Source organism: Balaenoptera borealis (assembly GCF_965194805.1).
Source record: "Balaenoptera borealis genome assembly, chromosome: 14".
Taxonomy (NCBI): domain Eukaryota; kingdom Metazoa; phylum Chordata; class Mammalia; order Artiodactyla; family Balaenopteridae; genus Balaenoptera; species Balaenoptera borealis.
The window spans coordinates 75,618,163-75,644,870 of record NC_138875.1 but is presented as its reverse complement, the minus strand read 5'-3'; the positions used below and the strand labels follow the sequence as shown (position 1 = coordinate 75,644,870).

The 26,708-nt window shown below is 41.2% G+C and overlaps 1 protein-coding gene and 2 pseudogenes across 9 annotated transcripts in view; 1 reads left to right on the top strand and 2 right to left on the bottom strand.

The window, feature by feature from the left end:
- The window catches only part of LOC309610613 (disintegrin and metalloproteinase domain-containing protein 1a pseudogene), a 152,972-nt pseudogene extending 131,316 nt beyond the window's left edge, over positions 1–21,656 (bottom strand). Inside the window, exon 1 of the transcript XR_014249741.1 lies at positions 10,460–21,656. The product of XR_014249741.1 is annotated as a disintegrin and metalloproteinase domain-containing protein 1a pseudogene (transcript). The remainder of the gene's footprint in view (positions 1–10,459) is intronic.
- Positions 1–26,708, top strand: part of TMEM116 (transmembrane protein 116) — a 238,315-nt gene that overhangs the window by 136,211 nt on the left and 75,396 nt on the right. The window lies entirely within an intron of this gene.
- On the bottom strand, positions 409–26,323 carry LOC309610615 (disintegrin and metalloproteinase domain-containing protein 1a pseudogene; annotated as a pseudogene). Its single transcript, XR_014249740.1, has 2 exons — positions 23,317–26,323; positions 409–8,709 (listed from the first exon to the last, which is right to left on the bottom strand). The product of XR_014249740.1 is annotated as a disintegrin and metalloproteinase domain-containing protein 1a pseudogene (transcript).

The window sequence follows — 26,708 nt, the reverse complement described above, 5'->3', positions numbered from 1 at the left end:
GAAAAAAGAAAAGAAAGAAAAAAAAAAGCCTTGGCTATGGGGGCAGAGTTTACCTGGGGGGAGGTGGAACTTAGGCAGGGGTGGGGTTTAGGGTGGGGTGGGACCTAGGCAGGTGGGGGGGGGTGACGTTTGAGCATGGGACAGGGCCTAGGCAGGGCGACGGTCAAGCGTAGGCAGGGCCTCTGCTTAGGACCTGGCAGAAGGAGAGAGGCAGCGCGTCCAAAGGAGGGCATCTGGAGTGTGGAGTTCTGGAGTTTGGAGGTAGGGCCCTGAGTGAGGGTGTGTGGGTGGGGTTTAGGCCCAGCTTGTTGGAGGGGGTCTCCGAGTGTAGAGGTGGGGCCTTGGGTGGGGGTGTAGGGGCGGGGCTGTTTACGCCTGGGAGCCTAACAGGCTCCCTGGTGCCTAAGCGGACAGGGAAAGCACTGGCCCTGTTCCCTTCAGTTCCTTTGTGCCCCTCTCCCACCCTCTCCCCCAGGGTCTGCCCCATCCCGCTGGACCCCTAACCATGGGTGGGTCCCACTGGGTGTAGGAACTCCTTCCCTCCCCAAGCCACCCCTCAGGGGTGCTGGTCCCAGCGGTCCCACCTTTACTTTTGATCCCCTTTCCCTCCCTCCCACTCCCTCAGGACCCACTCGGCTGGAGGGGGCTTAGGTGGGCAGAGGATCAGGCCTGGGATCTCAACAGGTTCCTGGGGGTCCATGTGGGCAGGGGAAACCTGGCCACGCTCCCTCTTGATCCTCTGTCCTCCCAGTGGTTCCCCAATTTCCCCCTTCTGGTGTGGGATCCCTTCCCCTCCCCCAGCTGCCCCTCAGGGGCACCAGTCCCGTCCTGCCTCCACTTCTCCTCCCCCTTCACTTCCCCCATGCCCCACGTCCTACCCGGTTGCTGGGGGATCCTCCAGTCCTATTAGGTGTCCGTGGTCCCCCACCGGTACCTGGTAGGTGCCCTAGTTGTGAGGAGACGCAAATTCCACTTCTTTCTAGTACACATCTTGACTCCGCCCCCAATATTATACTATTAATATTATATGCTCTGTGCTCTCTTCACAGAGAAGTATCTGCTACATCCAAAGCTGTTACTTGTAATTGGAGGGATTCCTTCTGATGTCAGTCAACAAGTTATTTCAATAAATAAAAAAAGAAAAATAGAAAAAACAAAATTTTAGTTTAATACATGTACTCAGCACTGTGGTAGGGGCCTCTTTACTGTATAAAATTAGTATAAATACAGTTTCCTAACAAGGTGATGTTCAGCAGACATGACACATCTGATGGTATGAAATTCATCCGAGGAATATTAGTAAAGAAGAAGGGATATTAAATCTTTTCTAGGAGAAAAAGAAATATTTTAGGTAAAAAAGGAGTATGGCTAGGGACTTCCCTGGTGGTGCAGTGGTTAAGACTCCGCACTTCAAATGCAGGGGGGCATACGGGTTCAATCCCTGGTCAGGGAACTAAGATTCCACATGCTGCTCAGAGTGGTTAAAAAAAAAATCTCAAAAAGAATAAAAAATGGAGACAGTAAAAAAAGGAAATGGGGGGCGGGGGGGAGTATGGCTATAGGAAGGACCTGGAAATCTTGGGAAGTAATAAATTGAATATATGATATATCTTGTTAAACATCTGTCAGATTTGAAAAGGTAGATGACTTAAACACTTAAGTGCCTCTTGACCCTGGGGCAATCAGGGTCTTCTGTGTCATTGGATATAGTCTGCCCTACAGAGTCCCAGAAGAAAATAGACTCAATAACTACATCACATGGAATCTGAAGAGATGTCTAATCTGAATAGGTTTTATTTTTTTGATTAAAAAAACTCCTCATTTCATGAATGCACATTTATAGGGCAAATTAGAACAATCAGTCACATAACTGTCCTCACATAAGGTAGCTGTTACTTGAAATGAAAATCCAAGTGATATTAATAAATGCAGGTACCAATAGTAGTGTATGTCAAACAACTTAGATGAAAGATGGCATGTCCTGAAAAAGATTCTGGTGACTGGAAAAGTTAGCCTGAGACAAGGATGTTGATGTCAATAGATGCATGTGAAGAGTTCAAATGAAATGCTAAAAAGCAGTAAGATGTTTAATATATAAATAAAATCTTAATTACTAAAATAAATAGTAAAAGTGGGAGAATCCCTCCTCCTACAATAGTATATTTTTATAAACTTTATAATCCTAGTCAGAGCCACTGGAGCTATCAGTTCCCTCTTGACCTTTGCTTCACTGAGCCTCTCATTCCCACTCAGTGCTTGAGGTGTTTGATGTCTTAGGCTTCTTTCTCCCACTACTTCTCTTATGGCTCTGATTCTTGCTCTTCCTCCTCTCTCTCTCCCTCCTCTTCTGGGGGAGCCTCTTCTGAAGGAGCCTGTTCTGGGGGAGCCTCTTCTGGGGCAGCATCTGCTGCAGCAGCCTCTGCTGGTGCCTCTTCTGGTGCAGGAGATTCTTCTTTTGCCTGTCTACAAATCTTGGTGATGCAAACAATTACGATTATTAATATTATGAAAAAAAGTATAAGAAGTATTATGATCATCGAGTCTAAGAGAGCTTCTTGACGTTTGTTACCAGTGGTAGTGTTTTCATTTCCACCTCCACCTGCTGGCAGTTCATCAGGTTCCATATCAGGGGGGCCACTGTCCACACTACCACCAGTTCCTGGAGTTTTGCAGTTAGGAGGGGCAAAACCAGCCTCACAATGGCAGTGCTTATAATTGTTGCAGACTCCTTTTCCATTACACATTTCCTGTAGATCACAATCGTAACTGAGAACAGAGGAATCTGTGCAGGAGGACTCCATGCAGACTTTGTCTGAGCCACAAAGATTGCCACTCGCTGAATCTCCATAATCAGGGATATCAGTAGTGTCATACTGATCCATGGACCAGCAGTAGTCATCTCCATGAGGGACCTGTATCAGTGTACAGTTGGGTTTGATAATAGGTAGCTGTTGCACATTTGTACATACAACTTTCCCACAAAGTAGATCCTTCTCTGCACATTGAATATATGCTGGGTTACTCGAATTGGGAATACCACAGTTTCCAAACCTATTCCCTTTCACGTTAAATAACCGATAACAGTCAGGAGAGGCGGATCTTGAAGGGTACCCAAAAATGTCAGCACATTGAACATCATGGTTCCTGCAGTGACCCTCAACACAGAAGTAACCTTGCTGACATGGTGTACCATCTTGCTTGTAGGTGTCTGAGGGGCATTCCCCAGAGTTACCAAGACAAAACTCTGGAAGGTCACACTCCCCCAAAGCAGGACGGCAGCTGTGTCCAATTGGTTCATATTGGCACGAATTATTACAGCAGGGTCCAGGATTACACAATGCATGAGCCTTCAGCATACATTCTTGGTCACAACACGGGTGAATGTCACAGTCAGAACCACAGTCACACTGCTCATCCTCTTCTACAACACCATTTCCACAGCTAGAGTCCCTCCGTAAGCGGCCTTTGGGCCCAGGCTTGTTAAATAGGCAGGCCCCTTTGTGTTCCCAGAGGAACTGGTAGAAGAAGTCAGAGCTGCAGTTGCTGAAGCCACTTTCTTTAGTGATATTTTCACGCATGAGGCCAAAGGGTTTATCTTTACAAACGCAGGCCGAATGGTCATGCGGAATACCCAAGTTGTGCCCGAGCTCATGGACCATGAGCGCCGCAAACAGGAGGACATCCTCATGGTGGAAGGATTCGACGGCTGCTGCAAAATCACTTGAACAGGCACCACTGAGAAATGCCTGCCCCGTATCCTCTTTAGGATGGTGTCCAATGATCATGTGGGCAACATCATGCTTCACACGACGGAAGAGCCTCTCTCGTCTCCAGCTATTGAAATTCCTGAGTGCAACTTGCAGGTCCACTGGCACCTCTGTGAGGTCCCCCTCGGTCCAAATCTCCATTCCAGCCAGCACCACCTCTGTGTTTATTCCCCTAGTGAAGCTGTTGGCCAGAGCAATGATGTCCATTACTCTCTGGACTGTCTCATTGACGTCACTGCCCCACATTTGGAACCGCTGGTTGTCGACCACGACAAACATCTCCACGTACTTGGTGTGTGACCACAAGTAGGATGGCACCTGCCGACTGCGAGGCTTGCTGCTCTCTTGTTGCCGGCTGGTGAATGCCACTTGGCTGTCATTGGAAGTGACACTACAGGAGACTGGAGCTTCATGGGCCATGGTGTACAACACATGTTCAAACCGTTTTGAAGAGTGAATGGGCTCAATGCCATAGGATTTCTCCTCCTTAATCAGGACGCCCCTGAGGCCTGAACAGGTGTTGACAGAAACAAAAGAACCTGGGACTCCTTCTATGTAGCCTTCATAATGACAGTCATGTGAGATGAAAGGCATTTCTTGCCCCAGGGTGCCATTGTGGTAGCTGAAGACTGGAAAGTTATTCACAAAATAGTCTCTCTTCACCTTCAGGTGAATCAGCTGCTTCTGGCCCTGCATAAATAGCACATAGGAGAGCTTTTCCACTTGGTCTTCCCTTCCTTCCACTGTCAGAAACTTGGGGGTGACTATTTCATAGGAAGAGTAATATACTGATCCCAGGTCACAGTACAAACTTGGCAGAGAAATCACCAACAGCAACACAATCCTCAAACTGAAACATGAAGATCCTGGCACTGGCCCCAGCCTCAAGTCCCTCTTCTGCTGAGCCCAAGTCTGAAACTTTATCTTACCCTCCTTCAAGGCCACTTGGTTTTTCCGTAGAGAAGGCAGTATAGAGGCAGAGTGTGTCACAGACGCTGCCACTGACATGGCCCTAGTAAATCAGTTGATGATGCAGGGCCTATGTCCAGCAGCAGCAGCTTTCCCTGACACGCAGACCCTCTGTCACAGGTATTCACTTCAGATCTATGCTGGCTGCATGAAGGGTGGCTACTGCCTACCTCTCAGAGGTACAGCCTCTGGCTGTGTCCTTTCTAGTCTTTCTGATCTGTTATGCTTCAGAGTGTCCTTTCTCTGTGACTTCCTTCCACACCATCAACCTCAGTGCTCCTTGGTGAAGGTCCTTTTGATGTTAGAAAGTGATGTAATCATGAAGAGGGACTGCAAACCCTAAAATGCAAGACTGTACCTTGAGAAAGAAAACAAAACCTCTATGCCTTCCTCAACTGTGCCACACGGAACACCCCTCCCCCATTCCTCCTATCGTCCGTTGCTCAGCTGACTCCAAAAGTTCCAGACCAGGAGGCTTGGAGGTGTTTGGTGGACACACTCCATTGCCCATTTCCCCTCTTCTAAAGCTCTTGCTCTGTACCACATGGACATTATAACTGTGGTGTTCTTTATCCCACAGTGAGGCATTATAGTGCTATGCACATCTCACAGACCAGTCAGTTAGATAAGGCCAGTGGGGTGGCTGCCCCGTGCCCCAAGATAAACCCGAGTGCGTTGGTCACCCGTGGAACAAGCGACAATTCCTTTTTTTTTTTTTTAACATCATCAGAATTCAGTTTCTCAAGTTCTGTTTTTAACACTGTCCAAAAGTGTGTATGGGAGATGCCAACAGAGCAGTCTCCCCTTTGTGCAATTATCATGGGCACATTGGTTGCTATCTCCAGGCCTATTACCATTCTTGGGCTGGTCCTGACATAGCTAGCAGTATCTTAAGATTTTGCCTGTTGAAGACTACATATCCTAAAAATCTCCCCTGTGTTAGTGTATGACCTCCATGTGTTCAGTGCCCACTTTGTTTGTTCATCCTTATACACTCCCCTAGGTCTAGAAGAGTGCTTGTCCAAGAGTAGATGAACAAGAATTATTTATTGAATGAATAAATAGCTCCCAGGTATGGTTGCTGTGGTGTCTCATCTGATATATCTTATGGGTTTGTACTTGCTTCATGCCTGCCCTGAACATCTGAAAATGTCTTCAGAAAAACCCACGATAACCATGCTGACTAATGGCACAGTCATGATCTCAAAATGTATTGTACTTCTTACTGCATTTTGCTGTTTGGTTCACTCTCCAAATTTCTTCTTGCCTCATATTTCACTGAGAAAAAATAGAAGCAATCAAAAGAATACCTCCACATGTAGACACTGGATGAGTCCACCTGTATCTAAATGTTCCCCCCGCTATAGTGGATAAATTGTCCATACTCCAATCCAAGACCAATCCTTTTACTTGTGCGTGGGGGTGTCCTTCCCTTTCAGTTTCTCATGGACTTCACTCTTCCATTTCTCCCTTCTCTCTTTTACATCTTAAACATCTGTTTGTCCACTGGATCCAATCTTATTATTCGCTGTTATTTCTCACCTTTAGAAAACCATCCGTCTCAGCCCACGTCACCCTCCAGTCACTGTCCAGTTTCTCCTCCTCTCTGGTTTATAATGAAATTCTTTGAAAGAGTATCAAGAGATATTCTGTTCCAATTTGCATCACTCCTTTTTTCTTTTCTGAAATTTTTTATTTTGACTCATAGCCCAGTCACAAAATGTGCATAAAACATAAATGTATTTTTCAGTAAATTGGTAAAATGAGAACAGCTAAGCCAGACACAAAAGGGCAAATACCATATAATCTCACGTATATGAGGTTCCACAAATAGTCAAGTTCATAGAGGCAGAAAGTAGAATAGTTTACCAGGGGTGGGGGAATAGAGTAATGGGGAGTTCTTGTCTAATGCGTGCAGACTTTCAGTTTGGGATGATGAAAAGTTCTGGAAATGGGTGTTGATGATGGTTGTACAACAATGTGAATGTATTTAATGCCAATGAACTGTACACTTAAAAAATGGTTAAGATGATTAACTTAAGTATATTTTACCGAGAAAGAGAGAGGGGGAGAGAGAGAGAGAGAGAAACAGCTATGAAAGTACAACCCTAATGAGGTAATCAACAGTTTTAACTTCATAGAAGTCACCTATGTGCCCCTGCCAATCACATATCCTCCTGCTTCAGAGAGATCATGATCTTGTCTTTTATGGTAACTGCTAATCACTTTCTTTATTATTTTGCTTCCTAAATACGCATCCCAGAATCATGTCATTTTATTTTACTTGTCTTTTAATAACAGCTTTATTGAGATATAAAGTCACATGCCAGAATATTCATCCTTCAAACTGTACAATTCAGTGGTTTGTAGTATGTTCAGAAAGTTATACAGTCATCACCACAAACAATTTTAGAACATTTTCCTCACTCCAAAACAAAACTCCCGTGTCCATTAGCAGTCGCTCTCCATTCTCAGCTCCTTCCGGCCCCTGGTTATCACTACTCTACTTTCTATCTCTATGATTTTGTCTATTCTGGACAATTCATAGCAATGGAATCCTACATGTTGTAGTCTTCTTTGACTGGCTTATTTCACCTAGCATAATGCGTTCAAAGATTAGCCACGTTGTAGCAGGTATCAGTACATTTCCTTTTGGCCAAATAACATTCTTTTCATATGGATATACCATATTTTTTGATTCATCAGTTGGTGAACATCCTGGTTGTTTCCACTGTTTGACTATTACAAATAATAGTGCTATGGACATTTCAGTACAAGGTTTTGTAAAGAAATATGTTTTCATATCCCTTGGGTGGATACTTAGAATTGCTTGGTCATGTGATAATTATGTTTAGCCTTTGAGGAACTGCCCAACTGTTTTCCAAAGTAGCTGCACAATTTTACACTCCTGCCAGCAGTGAATGGGGATTCCAATTTTTCCACATCTTCACTGACATGTGTTATTGTCTGTCTTTTTGATTATAGCCATCCTAGTGGATGTAAGGGGTATCTCACTGCAGTTCTGATTTGCACTTCCCTAATAATTAGTGATGTTGCACAGCTTTTCATATTCTTATTGCTCATTTATATCCTCTATGGAGAGGCATCTATTCACATCTTTTGCCCTTTTAAAATGGGGTGTCTTTTTCTTGTTGAGTTGTAAGAGTTATTAATATTTCCTGGGTACTAGTCTCCATCAAGTACATAATTTGCAAATATTTTCTCCCATTCTGTGGGCTGTCTTTTCACTTTCTTGATGGTGTCTCTTAGAGTGGAAAAGTATTTCATCTTTTTCTTCTGATTTTTTAAATTCTGTTAAAACATTCAGAACATAAAATTTACCATCTTAACCATTTATACGTATACACTTCAGTGGTATTAAGTACTGTTATATATTGTGTTGCCATTACTACTGTCCATCTCCAGAACTCTTTTCATTGTGTGAAACTGAAATGCTATACTCATTAAACTATAAATCCCCACTGTCTGCTTTCCCCCAGCCCCTAGCAACCACCATCCGATTTTCTGTCTCTGTGATTTTACTACTCAAATACCTCATTTAAGTGGAATCATACAGTATTTGCCTTTTTGTGACTGGCTTACTTCACTTAGCATACTGTCCTCAAGGTCCATCCATGTTGTGACATATTGCAGAATTTCCTTTCTTTTTATGGGTGAGTAATATTACATTGTGTGTATATCCCACATTCTGCTTATCCATTCACCCCTCTATGGGCACTCGGGTTGCTTCCTTATTTTAGCTATTATGAATTAATGCTGCTTTGAACATGGACCTACAAATATCTCTTCAGGATCCTGCATTCAATTCTTTTGGGCTTATAACCAGAAGTGGAGTTGCTGGATCATACGGTCTTCTATTTTTAATTTTTTGAGGAACTGCCATACCATTCCACAGCATCTGTACCATTTTATGTTCCCACCAACAGTGCACAGGGGTTCCAGTTTTCTCCACCTCCTCTCCAACACTTGTTCTTTTCTGTTTCTTTTTGTTTTTATAGTGGCCATCCTAATGGATACGAGGTGGTATCTCATTGTAGTTTAGATTTGCATTTCCATAAGGATTAGTGACATTGAGCATCTTTTCATGTGCAGTAGGCCATTCATGTATCTTCTTTGGAGAAATGTCTGTTTGAGTCCTTTGCCCGTTTTTTGAATCAGGCCATTTTTTTTCTTTGTTGTTGTTGAGTTTTAGGAGTTGTCTATATATTCTGGATATTAATCCCTTATCAGATATATGAGTTGCAAATATTTTCTCTCATTCTGTGGGTTGCCTTTTCACTCTGTTAATAGTATTTTTTGATGCACAAAATTTTTAAATTTTCATAAAGTCCATTTTGTCTGTTTTTTCTTTTCTTGCCTGTGCCTTTGGCGTCATATCTGAGAAACCTTTGCCAAATCCAATGCCATGAAATTTTTGCCTTATGCTTTCTTGTACGAGTTTTATAGCAAGACAAGTCCTGTGAATGGGGATTTTCCAGGGACCTGTGAGACATGCAAATTAGTAACAGTGCTATGGGGATAGGGCTTTTGAGGGAGCTCCAAAGTGTTCTGCCCATTCCACTGTGTGCTAGGCTGCCTGTTTTCACAGCCATTTTAGTTGAGATGATGCAGTTGAGTTGTAGTTGAGATGACTCGTGGGGACCTGAGGAGACAGCTATGGGAATAGGACAGTTAAAACTTCACATAGAGAGGGCAGACAGCAGAAGCAAGAAGAAATACAATCCTACAGCCTGTGGAACAAAAACCACATTCACAGAAAGATAGACAAGATGAAAAGGCAGAGGGCTATGTACCAGATGAAGGAACAAGATAAAACCCCAGAAAAACAACTAAATGAAGTGGAGATAGGCAACCTTCCAGAAAAAGATTTCAGAATAATGATAGTGAAGATGATCCAGGACCTCGGAAAAAGAAAGGAGGCAAAGATCGAGAAGATGCAAGAAATGTTTAACAAAGACCTAGAAGAATGAAAGAAAAAACAAACAGAGATGACCAATACAATAACTGAAATGAAAACTACACTAGAAGGAATCAATAGCAGAATAACTGAGGCAGAAGAACGGATAAGTGACCTGGAAGACAGAATGGTGGAATTCACTGCTGCAGAACAAAATAAAGAAAAAAGAATGAAAAGAAATGAAGACAGCCTAAGAGACCTCTGGGACAACATTAAAAGCAACAACATTCGCATTATAGGGGTCCCAGAAGGAAAAGAGAGAAAGTACCTGAGAAAATATTTGAAGAGATTATAGTCGAAAACTTCCCTAACATGGGAAAGGAAATAGCCACTCAAGTCCAGGAAACGCAGAGAGTCCCATACAGGACAAACCCAAGGAGAAAAACGCTGAGACACATAGTAATCAAATTGGCAAAAATTAAAGACAAAGAAAAATTATTGAAAGCAGCAAGGGAAAAATGACAAATAACATACAAGGGAACTGCCATAACGTTAACAGCTAATTTCTCAGCAGAAACTCTACAAGCCAGAAGGGAGTGGCATGCCATACTTAAAGTGATGAAAGGGAAGAACCTACAACCAAGATTACTCTACCCGGCAAGGATCTCATTTAGATTTGATGGAGAAATCAAAAGCTTTACAGACAAGCAAAAGCTAAGAGAATTCAGCACCACCAAACTAGCTCTCCAACAAATGCTAAAGGAACTTCCCTAAGTGGGAAACTGAAGAGAAGAAAAGGACCTACAAAAACAAACCCAAAACAATTAAGAAAATGGTCATAGGAACATACATATCGATAATTACCTTAAAGGTGAATGGATTAAATGCTCCAACCAAAAGACACAGGCTTGCTGAATGGATACAAAAACAAGACCCATATATATGCTGTCTACAAGGGACCCACCCACTTCAGACCTAGGGACACATACGGACTGAGAGTGAGGGGATGGAAAAAGATATTCCATGCAAATGGAAATCAAAAGAAAGCTGGAATAGCAGTACTCATGTCAGATAAAATAGACTTTAAAATAAAGAATGTTACAAGAGACAAGGAAGGACACTACATAATGCTCAAGGGATCAATCCAAGAAGAAGATATATTATAAATATATATGCACCCAACATAGGAGCACCTCAATACATAAGGCAACTGCTAACAGCTATAAAAGAGGAAATCGACAGTAACACAATAATAGTGGGGGACCTTAACCCCTCACTTACACCAATGGACAGATCATCCAAACAGACAATTAATAAGGAAACAGAAGCTTTAAATGACACAATAGACCAGATAGATTTAATTGATATTTATAGGACATTCCATCCAAAAACAGCAGATTACACTTTCTTCTCAAGTGCTCACGGAACATTCTCCTGGATAGATCACATCTTGGGTCACAAATCAAGCCTCAGTAAATTTAAGAAAATTGAAATCGTATCAAACATCTTTTCTGACCACAATGCTATGAGATTAGAGATCAATTACAGGGAAAAAACGTAAAAAACACAAACACATGGAGGCTAAACAATATGTTACTAAATAACCAAGAGATCACTGAAGAAATCAAAGAGGAAATCAAAAAATACCTAGAGACAAATGACAATGAAAACACAACAATCCAAAACCTATGGGATGCAGCAAAAGTGGTTCTAAGAGGGAAGTGTATAGCTATACAAGCCTACCTCAAGAAACAAGAAAAATCTCAAATAAACAATCTAACCCTACACCTAAAGGAACTAGAGAAAGAACAAACAAAACCCAAAGTTAGTAGAAGGAAAGAAATCATAAAGATCAGAGCAGAAATAAATGAAACAGACACAAAGCAATAGCAAAGATCAATAAAACTAAAAGCTGGTTCTTTGAGAAGGTAAACAAAATTGATAAACCATTAGCCAGACTCATCAAGAAAAAGAGGGAGAGGACTCAAATCAATAAAATTAGAAATGAAAAAGGAGAAGTTACAACAGACACTGCAGAAGTACAAAGCATCCTAAGAGACTACTACAAGCAACTCTATGCTGATAAAATGGACAACCTGGAAGAAATGGACAAATTCTTAGAAAGGTATAGCCTTCCAAGGCTGAACCAGGAAGAAATAGAAAATATGAACAGACCAATCACAAATAATGAAATTGAAACTGTGATTAAAAATCTTCCAACAAACAAAAGTCCAGGACCAGATGGCTTCACAGGTGAATTCTATCAAACATTTAGAGAAGAGCTAACACCTATCCTTCTCAAACTCTTCCAAAAAATTGCAGAGGAAGGCACACTCCCAAACTCATTCTATGAGGCCACCATCACCCTGATACCAAAACCAGACAAAGATACTACAAAAAAAATTACAGACCAATATCGCTGATGAATATAGATGCAAAAATCCTCAACAGAATACTAGCAAACAGAATCCAACAACACATTAAAAGGATCATACACCACGATCAAGTGGGATTTATCCCAGGGATGCAAGGATTCTTCAATATACACAAATCAATCAATGTGATACACCATATTAACAAATTGAAGAAGAAAAACCATATGATCATCTCAATAGATGCAGAAAAAGCTTTTGACAAAATTCAACACCCATTTATGATAAAAACTCTCCAGAAAGTGGGCATAGAGGGAACCTATCTCAACATAATAAAGACCATATAAGACAAACCACAGCAAACATCATTCTCAATGGTGAAAAACTGAAAGCATTTCCTCTAAGATCAAGAACAAGACAAGGATGTCCACTGTCACCACTATTATTCAACATAGTTTTGGAAGTCCTAGCAATGGCAATCAGAGAAGAAAAGGAAATAAAAGGAATACAAATTGGAAAAGAAGAAGTAAAACTGTCACTGTTTGCAGATGACATGATACTATACATAGAGAATCCTAAAGGTGCCACCAGAAAACTACTAGAGCTAATCAATGAATCTGGTAAAGTTGAAGGATACAAAATTAATGCACAGAAATCTCTTGCATTCCTATACACTAACGATGAAAAATCTGAAAGAGAAATTAAGAAAACACTCCCATTTACCATTACAACAAAAAGAATAAAATACCTAGGAATAAACCTACCTAGGGAGACAAAAGATCTGTATGCAGAAAACTATAAGACACTGATGAAAGAAATGAAAGATGATACCAACAGATGGAGAGATCTACCATGTTCTTGGATTGGAAGAATCAATATTGTGAAAATGACTGTACTACCCAAAGCAATCTACAGATTCAATGCAATCCCTATCAAATTACCAATGGCATTTTTTACAGAAGTAGAATAAAAAATCTTAAAATTTGTATGGAGACACAAAAGACACCGAATAGCCAAAGCAGTCTTGAGGGAAAAAAACGGAGTTGGAGGAATCAGACTCCCTGACTTCAGACTATACTACAAAGCTACAGTAACCAAGACAATATGGTACTGGCACAAAAACAGAAATATAGATCAATGGAACAGGATCGAAAGCCCAGAGATAAACCCACGCACCTATGGTCAACTAATCTATGACAAAGGAGGCAAGGATATACAAAGGAGGCAAGGATATACAATGGAGAAAAGACAGTCTCTTCAATAAATGGTGCTGGGAAAACTGGACAGCTACATGTAAAAGAATGAAATTAGAACACTCCCTAACACCATACACAAAAATGAACTCAAAATGGATTAGAGACCTAAATGTAAGACCGGACACTATAAAACTCTTAGAGGAAAACATAGGAAGAACACTCTTTGACATAAGTCACAGCAAGATCTTTTTTGATCCACCTCCTAGAGTAATGGAAATAAAAACAAAAATAAACAAATGGGACCTAATGAAACTTAAAAGCTTTTGCACATCAAAGGAAACTACAAAGAAGACAAAAAGACAACCCTCAGAATGGGAGAAAATATTTGCAAATGAATCAACGGACAAAGGATTAATCTCCAAAATATATAAACAGCTCAGTATCAAAAAAACAACCCAGTCCAAAAATGGGCAGAAGACCTAAACAGACATTTCTCCAAAGAAGACATACAGATGGCCAAGAAGCACATGAAAAGCTGCTCAACATCACTAATTATTAGAGAAATGCAAATCAAAACTACAATGATATATCACCTCACACCAGTTAGAATGGGCATCATCAGAAAATCTACAAACAACAAAAGCTGGAGAGGGTGTGGAAGAGAAAAGGGAACCCTCTTGCACTGTTGGTGGGCATGTAAATTGATACAGCCACTATGGAGAACAGTATGGAGGTTCCTTAAAAAACTAAAAATAGAACTACCATATGACCCAGCAATCCCACTACTGGGCATATACCCAGAGAAAACCATAATTCAGAAAGACACATGCACCCCAACGTTCATTGTAGCACTATTTACAATAGCCAGGACATGGAAGCAACCTAAATGCCCATTGACAGACAAATGGATAAAGAAGATGTGGTACATATGTACAATGGGATATTACTCAGCCATAAAAAGGAACGAAATTGGGTCATTTCTAGAGATGTGGATGGACCTAGAGACTGTCATACAGAGTGAAGTAAGTCAGAAAGAGAAAAACGAATATCGTATATTAACACATGTATGTGGAACCTAGAAAACTGGTACAGATGAACCGGTTTGCAGGGCAGAAGTTGAGACACAGATGTAGAGAACAAACGTATAGACACCAAGGGGGGAAAACTGTGGTGGGGTGGGGATGGTGGTGTGCTGAATTGGGCGATTGGAATTGACATGTATACACTGATGTGTATAACATTGATGACTGATAAAAAAAAAAAAACTGGTCACTTCCCTGCTCTAGTCTATCCTAAAGAGCTTCAGCCTTCAATCCCCAGGCTCTGGGGTTTCCACCCATTTTAAGATTCACCTGATAATTTATAAATATGTTCATTTTTTGATCACTCTTTCAGAGGAAGTTCATTCAAATAGCTGTCCTAACCTTTGTTTCCTGCCTTTAACCTGGTCTTGTAAACTTGAGGGTCGGTCATAAAGACAGCAACTAAACATTTTAAATAGTCTATACAACTTCCATATTTGCTAAATTTTTGTAAACTTTGTTGTCAAGTATTATGAAATCCTAAATAGGTTTTACTGATTTATTCCCAATTATCTACCTGACTTTTGGTTTTTAAAGAACACCTTTGAGTTAGCTAAGCATATTTACCCCATACCTAAATCATGATTCCCTTCTGTTTCTTCAGGTTTTTTTTAAAAAGACTGATGCTTACTAGCTTTTATTATAGTCATCATTAGCATGTGCACTTAGGAAGATTGCCACTTCTGTTTTCCACTGAAGTGCTTCTCAGCAGAAATCCTCCACATCTTTTTCAGAAGTCTCTAATGACAGGTTTACCCTTGGAGGCCTTCATTTACCCAGTTTCACTCTCGTTCTCAAAGCTCTCAGGTGACTACCAACTAATAGTGTGCTTTCACCATGAATCTTGACCTTCTGGCATACAATGTCCTGAGATTTGATTACCAGCAAATCTCGTGGCCTGGAAACTTACATAACTGAAGGCTTGATTTTGGATTTTGCTCTGAAGTTCAGTTTTGTTCCACCAAAAGTAATTAACATAAGCTTCTTGAAAGCAGAGGCTAGGTCTTGTCCTACTTTTGTTTGCTCTTTTCTGCTCACATAGGATTGGGCAGTTAGAAGAGGGATTCAGCAAATGTACCGTCAGGGACTGATGCTCAGGAATTTCCCCAAGACTCAGAACACTCAACCTGTAGCAACACTGCACCTGAGCAAGGTTTCGGTGGTGCCATGCCTAGGGACTAGCAGGGGCATCCATACAAGTTACCCTCCTATTTAAAGGTTAGCCCTGGTTAAGTCATTCACTTGGTCAACATTTACTGAGCACCTACAGTGATCTGGGCTCTCAGAGCTGAATAGGATACAAGCCTGCCAGTCCATGATGTCAGGATGTAATCGGGGAAAAGACTCTTTCATCGATCATGACTACACAGTGTGGTAGGTTCATGATAGAGATCAACATCCATTTGTAAGGCTTCTGTTTCATTAGAGTCACTGAGGAAGAAGCCACGTTCTGGGCAGTTAAGGACATGTCAGTTGTCTTCCTGCTCACTTTTTTTTACTAAAGGAAAAGGCTCACGAGGCAGCGGCGAATGTAGATTCAGTCATACCTGAGGCGGTATGCAGGTTCCACCCCTTACCAGCTCTAGAGCAAAAGTCTTTGGTCTCTGTTTCTTCATGTACAAGATGGAGGTCTCATAGGGTGGATGGGAGGATTAAATTAAGACAACAAATGTAAAGTAGCACAGTGTCTTGCACAGAATGCACAATGTTATATTGTATGTGCTTTGTGCTCTCTTTACAGACAATTGACTACCCTCCAAAGCTCTGTTCCTTTGGACTGTCAGTCAACAATATGTTAACTTAAAAAGGAAATGAGAAATAAATATAATAAGTGAAGTAGAAAAACAGAAAAGGAACAATTAATACTTCCAATTGAACTCCGCACTAGACAGGTTGTCTCTTGCCTAGGTTGCTCCCCTTCCCCCATGCACCCAGACCCAGGGTGATCGGACCTCCCTGGATCAGATGTAGCCCCTTCCAAGAGAGCCCCAAAATAAAGAAGCCTCAAGGACTAGGCTGTATGGAGTCTGAAGTGATGCTTCATCTTAAAATAGCTTTTTATTTATTTTAAATTACCTTTTATTCGTGAATAGCAACTTTTGGGGCAAATTAGACTACTGAACAGATAACATTTTTAAGATAATGTGTTATGAGTGGGATTAATGACCCTGTGATAGTCATAGGTAGAGATAATACTGTGTATCAAACAATGTAGATGGAAGATGGTAGGCCCTGAAAAGTAATTTCAGATCAGAAATTGGCCCAAATGAAAGATGATATTGATAGGTATGATTCATGAGAAGAGCTTAAATAAAATTGTTTCATGAAATGGGAAAAAAGCAAAAATATAGAATATTTTATATGAGTTCATATATGAATATATAACCAAATTACTAAAATGAATACTGAAAGCAGGGGCGTCTCTGTTCCCATGTTAGTATGTTTCTGTAGACTATACATCCTGGTCAGAGCTACAGGAGCCATCAATTCTCACTTCACCTTTGCTTCTCTGAGCCCCTCTTTCCCACTCAGTGCTTGAGATATTCGATATTTTTGGATTCTTCCACCAATACACTTCTGCCTTTGGTTATCCTTTTCCTTCACCTGCTACCTCTTATGGTGCTGGCTCTCCTGGTGGTGGGGCCTCCGGCGGGGGGGGAGCCTCCAGCGGCAGCGAGGGGGCCTCCTCCGGTGGGGGGCCCTCCTCTTCTTGGTCCTTCTCTTCTGACTCCTTCTCCCGTAGCCCCACTGGTAGAAACTCCGTTAAGAATCCCTCACTAGTGGTTTCCTCTGAACTGTCCTCCGAGGTACGCCCTAGGGTCTCTGCTGACTCAATTACAGCCCTGAGGGTAATGCAAAATACTAAAACTAACAACAGTATTAAAAGAAATGAAGGGAGTATGAAAATTAGCTTGCCAACATTTCTAAACTCAATGCTACGATGAAAAGAACCGCCACCTATACCTCCACTTTGAATTTCAGTTGGTTTGCCAGGTGGACCACTGTCTACACTACCACCATCTCCTGGACCTCTGCAGTCAGGGGGAGCATAGCCAGCCTCACAATGGCAGTGCCTAAAATTGTTGCAGACTCCTTTCCCATTACACATTTCTGCTGGTTTGCAGTCATACTTGAGCACAGCATAATCAGTACAAGAGTAATTTACACAGACTTTGTTTGGAGCACAAAGAGTGCCAGTGTGCACATCTCCATCATCAGGGATATCAGTGGTGTTATAGGCGTCCATGCTCCAGCACCAGTCACCTTCATGAGCGACCTGGATCAGTGTATGATTTGGTTTGATTTGTGGTACCTGTCTAACATTTGTACATATAAGTTTCCCGCAAAATATATTATCATCTACACACTTCAAATATCTTAACCTAGGTGAGTTGGTAATACCACAGTTTCCAAACCGGTCCCCTTTTCTGTTCATTGAAATGTAACAGTTTTCTGGGGCAGACCTTGCAGAGAACCCATATATATCCATGCATTGATTATCAGGGTTCTTACAGCGACCTCCAGCGCAATAGTGAATTCTATCACACATTGTACCATCTATCTTATAGCTGTCTATGGGGCATTCTCCAGAGGAACCATCACAATACTCTGGGAGGTCACACTCCCCCAAAGCAGGACGGCACATGAATCCCTTATATTTCAGTTGGCATTTAACACAGCAGAGTCCATCGCTACACTCGGCATTCTCCTTCAGCCTACATGTTTGGTCACAGCATGGGTGATTGTCACAGTCAGAACCACAGTCACACTGCTCATCCTCTTCTACAACACCATTTCCACAGCGAGAGTCCCTCCGTAAGCGGCCTTTGGGCCCAGGCTTGTTAAATAGGCAGGCCCCTTTGTGTTCCCAGAGGAACTGGTAGAAGAAGTCAGAGCTGCAGTTGCTGAAGCCACTTTCTTTAGTGATATTTTCACGCATGAGGCCAAAGGGTTTATCTTTACAAACGCAGGCCGAATGGTCATGCGGAATACCCAAGTTGTGCCCGAGCTCATGGACCATGAGCGCCGCAAACAGGAGGACATCCTCATGGTGGAAGGATTCGACGGCTGCTGCAAAATCACTTGAACAGGCACCACTGAGAAATGCCTGCCCCGTATCCTCTTTAGGATGGTGTCCAGTGATCATGTGGGCAACATCATGCTTCACACGACGGAAGAGCCTCTCTCGTCTCCAGCTATTGAAATTCCTGAGTGCAACTTGCAGGTCCACTGGCACCTCTGTGAGGTCCCCCTCGGTCCAAATCTCCATTCCAGCCAGCACCACCTCTGTGTTTATTCCCCTAGTGAAGCTGTTGGCCAGAGCAATGATGTCCATTACTCTCTGGACTGTCTCATTGACGTCACTGCCCCACATTTGGAACCGCTGGTTGTCGACCACGACAAACATCTCCACGTACTTGGTGTGTGACCACAAGTAGGATGGCACCTGCCGACTGCGAGGCTTGCTGCTCTCTTGTTGCCGGCTGGTGAATGCCACTTGGCTGTCATTGGAAGTGACACTACAGGAGACTGGAGCTTCATGGGCCATGGTGTACAACACATGTTCAAACCGTTTTGAAGAGTGAATGGGCTCAATGCCATAGGATTTCTCCTCCTTAATCAGGACGCCCCTGAGGCCTGAACAGGTGTTGACAGAAACAAAAGAACCTGGGACTCCTTCTATGTAGCCTTCATAATGACAGTCATGTGAGATGAAAGGCATTTCTTGCCCCAGGGTGCCATTGTGGTAGCTGAAGACTGGAAAGTTATTCACAAAATAGTCTCTCTTCACCTTCAGGTGAATCAGCTGCTTCTGGCCCTGCATAAATAGCACATAGGAGAGCTTTTCCACTTGGTCTTCCCTTCCTTCCACTGTCAGAAACTTGGGGGTGACTATTTCATAGGAAGAGTAATATACTGATCCCAGGTCACAGTACAAACTTGGCAGAGAAATCACCAACAGCAACACAATCCTCAAACTGAAACATGAAGATCCTGGCACTGGCCCCAGCCTCAAGTCCCTCTTCTGCTGAGCCCAAGTCTGAAACTTTATCTTACCCTCCTTCAAGGCCACTTGGTTTTTCCGTAGAGAAGGCAGTATAGAGGCAGAGTGTGTCACAGACGCTGCCACTGACATGGCCCTAGTAAATCAGTTGATGATGCAGGGCCTATGTCCAGCAGCAGCAGCTTTCCCTGACACGCAGACCCTCTGTCACAGGTATTCACTTCAGATCTATGCTGGCTGCATGAAGGGTGGCTACTGCCTACCTCTCAGAGGTACAGCCTCTGGCTGTGTCCTTTCTAGTCTTTCTGATCTGTTATGCTTCAGAGTGTCCTTTCTCTGTGACTTCCTTCCACACCATCAACCTCAGTGCTCCTTGGTGAAGGTCCTTTTGATGTTAGAAAGTGATGTAATCATGAAGAGGGACTGCAAACCCTAAAATGCAAGACTGTACCTTGAGAAAGAAAACAAAACCTCTATGCCTTCCTCAACTGTGCCACACGGAACACCCCTCCCCCATTCCTCCTATCGTCCGTTGCTCAGCTGACTCCAAAAGTTCCAGACCAGGAGGCTTGGAGGTGTTTGGTGGACACACTCCATTGCCCATTTCCCCTCTTCTAAAGCTCTTGCTCTGTACCACATGGACATTATAACTGTGGTGTTCTTTATCCCACAGTGAGGCATTATAGTGCTATGCACATCTCACAGACCAGTCAGTTAGATAAGGCCAGTGGGGTGGCTGCCCCGTGCCCCAAGATAAACCCGAGTGCGTTGGTCACCCGTGGAACAAGCGACAATTCCTTTTTTTTTTTTTTAACATCATCAGAATTCAGTTTCTCAAGTTCTGTTTTTAACACTGTCCAAAAGTGTGTATGGGAGATGCCAACAGAGCAGTCTCCCCTTTGTGCAATTATCATGGGCACATTGGTTGCTATCTCCAGGCCTATTACCATTCTTGGGCTGGTCCTGACATAGCTAGCAGTATCTTAAGATTTTGCCTGTTGAAGACTACATATCCTAAAAATCTCCCCTGTGTTAGTGTATGACCTCCATGTGTTCAGTGCCCACTTTGTTTGTTCATCCTTATACACTCCCCTAGGTCTAGAAGAGTGCTTGTCCAAGAGTAGATGAACAAGAATTATTTATTGAATGAATAAATAGCTCCCAGGTATGGTTGCTGTGGTGTCTCATCTGATATATCTTATGGGTTTGTACTTGCTTCATGCCTGCCCTGAACATCTGAAAATGTCTTCAGAAAAACCCACGATAACCATGCTGACTAATGGCACAGTCATGATCTCAAAATGTATTGTACTTCTTACTGCATTTTGCTGTTTGGTTCACTCTCCAAATTTCTTCTTGCCTCATATTTCACTGAGAAAAAATAGAAGCAATCAAAAGAATACCTCCACATGTAGACACTGGATGAGTCCACCTGTATCTAAATGTTCCCCCCGCTATAGTGGATAAATTGTCCATACTCCAATCCAAGACCAATCCTTTTACTTGTGCGTGGGGGTGTCCTTCCCTTTCAGTTTCTCATGGACTTCACTCTTCCATTTCTCCCTTCTCTCTTTTACATCTTAAACATCTGTTTGTCCACTGGATCCAATCTTATTATTCGCTGTTATTTCTCACCTTTAGAAAACCATCCGTCTCAGCCCACGTCACCCTCCAGTCACTGTCCAGTTTCTCCTCCTCTCTGGTTTATAATGAAATTCTTTGAAAGAGTATCAAGAGATATTCTGTTCCAATTTGCATCACTCCTTTTTTCTTTTCTGAAATTTTTTATTTTGACTCATAGCCCAGTCACAAAATGTGCATAAAACATAAATGTATTTTTCAGTAAATTGGTAAAATGAGAACAGCTAAGCCAGACACAAAAGGGCAAATACCATATAATCTCACGTATATGAGGTTCCACAAATAGTCAAGTTCATAGAGGCAGAAAGTAGAATAGTTTACCAGGGGTGGGGGAATAGAGTAATGGGGAGTTCTTGTCTAATGCGTGCAGACTTTCAGTTTGGGATGATGAAAAGTTCTGGAAATGGGTGTTGATGATGGTTGTACAACAATGTGAATGTATTTAATGCCAATGAACTGTACACTTAAAAAATGGTTAAGATGATTAACTTAAGTATATTTTACCGAGAAAGAGAGAGGGGGAGAGAGAGAGAGAGAGAAACAGCTATGAAAGTACAACCCTAATGAGGTAATCAACAGTTTTAACTTCATAGAAGTCACCTATGTGCCCCTGCCAATCACATATCCTCCTGCTTCAGAGAGATCATGATCTTGTCTTTTATGGTAACTGCTAATCACTTTCTTTATTATTTTGCTTCCTAAATACGCATCCCAGAATCGTGTCATTTTATTTTACTTGTCTTTTAATAACAGCTTTATTGAGATATAAAGTCACATGCCAGAATATTCATCCTTCAAACTGTACAATTCAGTGGTTTGTAGTATGTTCAGAAAGTTATACAGTCATCACCACAAACAATTTTAGAACATTTTCCTCACTCCAAAACAAAACTCCCGTGTCCATTAGCAGTCGCTCTCCATTCTCAGCTCCTTCCGGCCCCTGGTTATCACTACTCTACTTTCTATCTCTATGATTTTGTCTATTCTGGACAATTCATAGCAATGGAATCCTACATGTTGTAGTCTTCTTTGACTGGCTTATTTCACCTAGCATAATGCGTTCAAAGATTAGCCACGTTGTAGCAGGTATCAGTACATTTCCTTTTGGCCAAATAACATTCTTTTCATATGGATATACCATATTTTTTGATTCATCAGTTGGTGAACATCCTGGTTGTTTCCACTGTTTGACTATTACAAATAATAGTGCTATGGACATTTCAGTACAAGGTTTTGTAAAGAAATATGTTTTCATATCCCTTGGGTGGATACTTAGAATTGCTTGGTCATGTGATAATTATGTTTAGCCTTTGAGGAACTGCCCAACTGTTTTCCAAAGTAGCTGCACAATTTTACACTCCTGCCAGCAGTGAATGGGGATTCCAATTTTTCCACATCTTCACTGACATGTGTTATTGTCTGTCTTTTTGATTATAGCCATCCTAGTGGATGTAAGGGGTATCTCACTGCAGTTCTGATTTGCACTTCCCTAATAATTAGTGATGTTGCACAGCTTTTCATATTCTTATTGCTCATTTATATCCTCTATGGAGAGGCATCTATTCACATCTTTTGCCCTTTTAAAATGGGGTGTCTTTTTCTTGTTGAGTTGTAAGAGTTATTAATATTTCCTGGGTACTAGTCTCCATCAAGTACATAATTTGCAAATATTTTCTCCCATTCTGTGGGCTGTCTTTTCACTTTCTTGATGGTGTCTCTTAGAGTGGAAAAGTATTTCATCTTTTTCTTCTGATTTTTTAAATTCTGTTAAAACATTCAGAACATAAAATTTACCATCTTAACCATTTATACGTATACACTTCAGTGGTATTAAGTACTGTTATATATTGTGTTGCCATTACTACTGTCCATCTCCAGAACTCTTTTCATTGTGTGAAACTGAAATGCTATACTCATTAAACTATAAATCCCCACTGTCTGCTTTCCCCCAGCCCCTAGCAACCACCATCCGATTTTCTGTCTCTGTGATTTTACTACTCAAATACCTCATTTAAGTGGAATCATACAGTATTTGCCTTTTTGTGACTGGCTTACTTCACTTAGCATACTGTCCTCAAGGTCCATCCATGTTGTGACATATTGCAGAATTTCCTTTCTTTTTATGGGTGAGTAATATTACATTGTGTGTATATCCCACATTCTGCTTATCCATTCACCCCTCTATGGGCACTCGGGTTGCTTCCTTATTTTAGCTATTATGAATTAATGCTGCTTTGAACATGGACCTACAAATATCTCTTCAGGATCCTGCATTCAATTCTTTTGGGCTTATAACCAGAAGTGGAGTTGCTGGATCATACGGTCTTCTATTTTTAATTTTTTGAGGAACTGCCATACCATTCCACAGCATCTGTACCATTTTATGTTCCCACCAACAGTGCACAGGGGTTCCAGTTTTCTCCACCTCCTCTCCAACACTTGTTCTTTTCTGTTTCTTTTTGTTTTTATAGTGGCCATCCTAATGGATACGAGGTGGTATCTCATTGTAGTTTAGATTTGCATTTCCATAAGGATTAGTGACATTGAGCATCTTTTCATGTGCAGTAGGCCATTCATGTATCTTCTTTGGAGAAATGTCTGTTTGAGTCCTTTGCCCGTTTTTTGAATCAGGCCATTTTTTTTCTTTGTTGTTGTTGAGTTTTAGGAGTTGTCTATATATTCTGGATATTAATCCCTTATCAGATATATGAGTTGCAAATATTTTCTCTCATTCTGTGGGTTGCCTTTTCACTCTGTTAATAGTATTTTTTGATGCACAAAATTTTTAAATTTTCATAAAGTCCATTTTGTCTGTTTTTTCTTTTCTTGCCTGTGCCTTTGGCGTCATATCTGAGAAACCTTTGCCAAATCCAATGCCATGAAATTTTTGCCTTATGCTTTCTTGTACGAGTTTTATAGCAAGACAAGTCCTGTGAATGGGGATTTTCCAGGGACCTGTGAGACATGCAAATTAGTAACAGTGCTATGGGGATAGGGCTTTTGAGGGAGCTCCAAAGTGTTCTGCCCATTCCACTGTGTGCTAGGCTGCCTGTTTTCACAGCCATTTTAGTTGAGATGATGCAGTTGAGTTGTAGTTGAGATGACTCGTGGGGACCTGAGGAGACAGCTATGGGAATAGGACAGTTAAAACTTCACATAGAGAGGGCAGACAGCAGAAGCAAGAAGAAATACAATCCTACAGCCTGTGGAACAAAAACCACATTCACAGAAAGATAGACAAGATGAAAAGGCAGAGGGCTATGTACCAGATGAAGGAACAAGATAAAACCCCAGAAAAACAACTAAATGAAGTGGAGATAGGCAACCTTCCAGAAAAAGATTTCAGAATAATGATAGTGAAGATGATCCAGGACCTCGGAAAAAGAAAGGAGGCAAAGATCGAGAAGATGCAAGAAATGTTTAACAAAGACCTAGAAGAATGAAAGAAAAAACAAACAGAGATGACCAATACAATAACTGAAATGAAAACTACACTAGAAGGAATCAATAGCAGAATAACTGAGGCAGAAGAACGGATAAGTGACCTGGAAGACAGAATGGTGGAATTCACTGCTGCAGAACAAAATAAAGAAAAAAGAATGAAAAGAAATGAAGACAGCCTAAGAGACCTCTGGGACAACATTAAAAGCAACAACATTCGCATTATAGGGGTCCCAGAAGGAAAAGAGAGAAAGTACCTGAGAAAATATTTGAAGAGATTATAGTCGAAAACTTCCCTAACATGGGAAAGGAAATAGCCACTCAAGTCCAGGAAACGCAGAGAGTCCCATACAGGACAAACCCAAGGAGAAAAACGCTGAGACACATAGTAATCAAATTGGCAAAAATTAAAGACAAAGAAAAATTATTGAAAGCAGCAAGGGAAAAATGACAAATAACATACAAGGGAACTGCCATAACGTTAACAGCTAATTTCTCAGCAGAAACTCTACAAGCCAGAAGGGAGTGGCATGCCATACTTAAAGTGATGAAAGGGAAGAACCTACAACCAAGATTACTCTACCCGGCAAGGATCTCATTTAGATTTGATGGAGAAATCAAAAGCTTTACAGACAAGCAAAAGCTAAGAGAATTCAGCACCACCAAACTAGCTCTCCAACAAATGCTAAAGGAACTTCCCTAAGTGGGAAACTGAAGAGAAGAAAAGGACCTACAAAAACAAACCCAAAACAATTAAGAAAATGGTCATAGGAACATACATATCGATAATTACCTTAAAGGTGAATGGATTAAATGCTCCAACCAAAAGACACAGGCTTGCTGAATGGATACAAAAACAAGACCCATATATATGCTGTCTACAAGGGACCCACCCACTTCAGACCTAGGGACACATACGGACTGAGAGTGAGGGGATGGAAAAAGATATTCCATGCAAATGGAAATCAAAAGAAAGCTGGAATAGCAGTACTCATGTCAGATAAAATAGACTTTAAAATAAAGAATGTTACAAGAGACAAGGAAGGACACTACATAATGCTCAAGGGATCAATCCAAGAAGAAGATATATTATAAATATATATGCACCCAACATAGGAGCACCTCAATACATAAGGCAACTGCTAACAGCTATAAAAGAGGAAATCGACAGTAACACAATAATAGTGGGGGACCTTAACCCCTCACTTACACCAATGGACAGATCATCCAAACAGACAATTAATAAGGAAACAGAAGCTTTAAATGACACAATAGACCAGATAGATTTAATTGATATTTATAGGACATTCCATCCAAAAACAGCAGATTACACTTTCTTCTCAAGTGCTCACGGAACATTCTCCTGGATAGATCACATCTTGGGTCACAAATCAAGCCTCAGTAAATTTAAGAAAATTGAAATCGTATCAAACATCTTTTCTGACCACAATGCTATGAGATTAGAGATCAATTACAGGGAAAAAACGTAAAAAACACAAACACATGGAGGCTAAACAATATGTTACTAAATAACCAAGAGATCACTGAAGAAATCAAAGAGGAAATCAAAAAATACCTAGAGACAAATGACAATGAAAACACAACAATCCAAAACCTATGGGATGCAGCAAAAGTGGTTCTAAGAGGGAAGTGTATAGCTATACAAGCCTACCTCAAGAAACAAGAAAAATCTCAAATAAACAATCTAACCCTACACCTAAAGGAACTAGAGAAAGAACAAACAAAACCCAAAGTTAGTAGAAGGAAAGAAATCATAAAGATCAGAGCAGAAATAAATGAAACAGACACAAAGCAATAGCAAAGATCAATAAAACTAAAAGCTGGTTCTTTGAGAAGGTAAACAAAATTGATAAACCATTAGCCAGACTCATCAAGAAAAAGAGGGAGAGGACTCAAATCAATAAAATTAGAAATGAAAAAGGAGAAGTTACAACAGACACTGCAGAAGGTACAAAGCATCCTAAGAGACTACTACAAGCAACTCTATGCTGATAAAATGGACAACCTGGAAGAAATGGACAAATTCTTAGAAAGGTATAGCCTTCCAAGGCTGAACCAGGAAGAAATAGAAAATATGAACAGACCAATCACAATAATGAAATTGAAACTGTGATTAAAAATCTTCCAACAAACAAAAGTCCAGGACCAGATGGCTTCACAGGTGAATTCTATCAAACATTTAGAGAAGAGCTAACACCTATCCTTCTTCAAACTCTTCCAAAAAAATTTGCAGAGGAAGGCACACTCCCAAACTCATTCTATGAGGCCACCATCACCCTGATACCAAAACCAGACA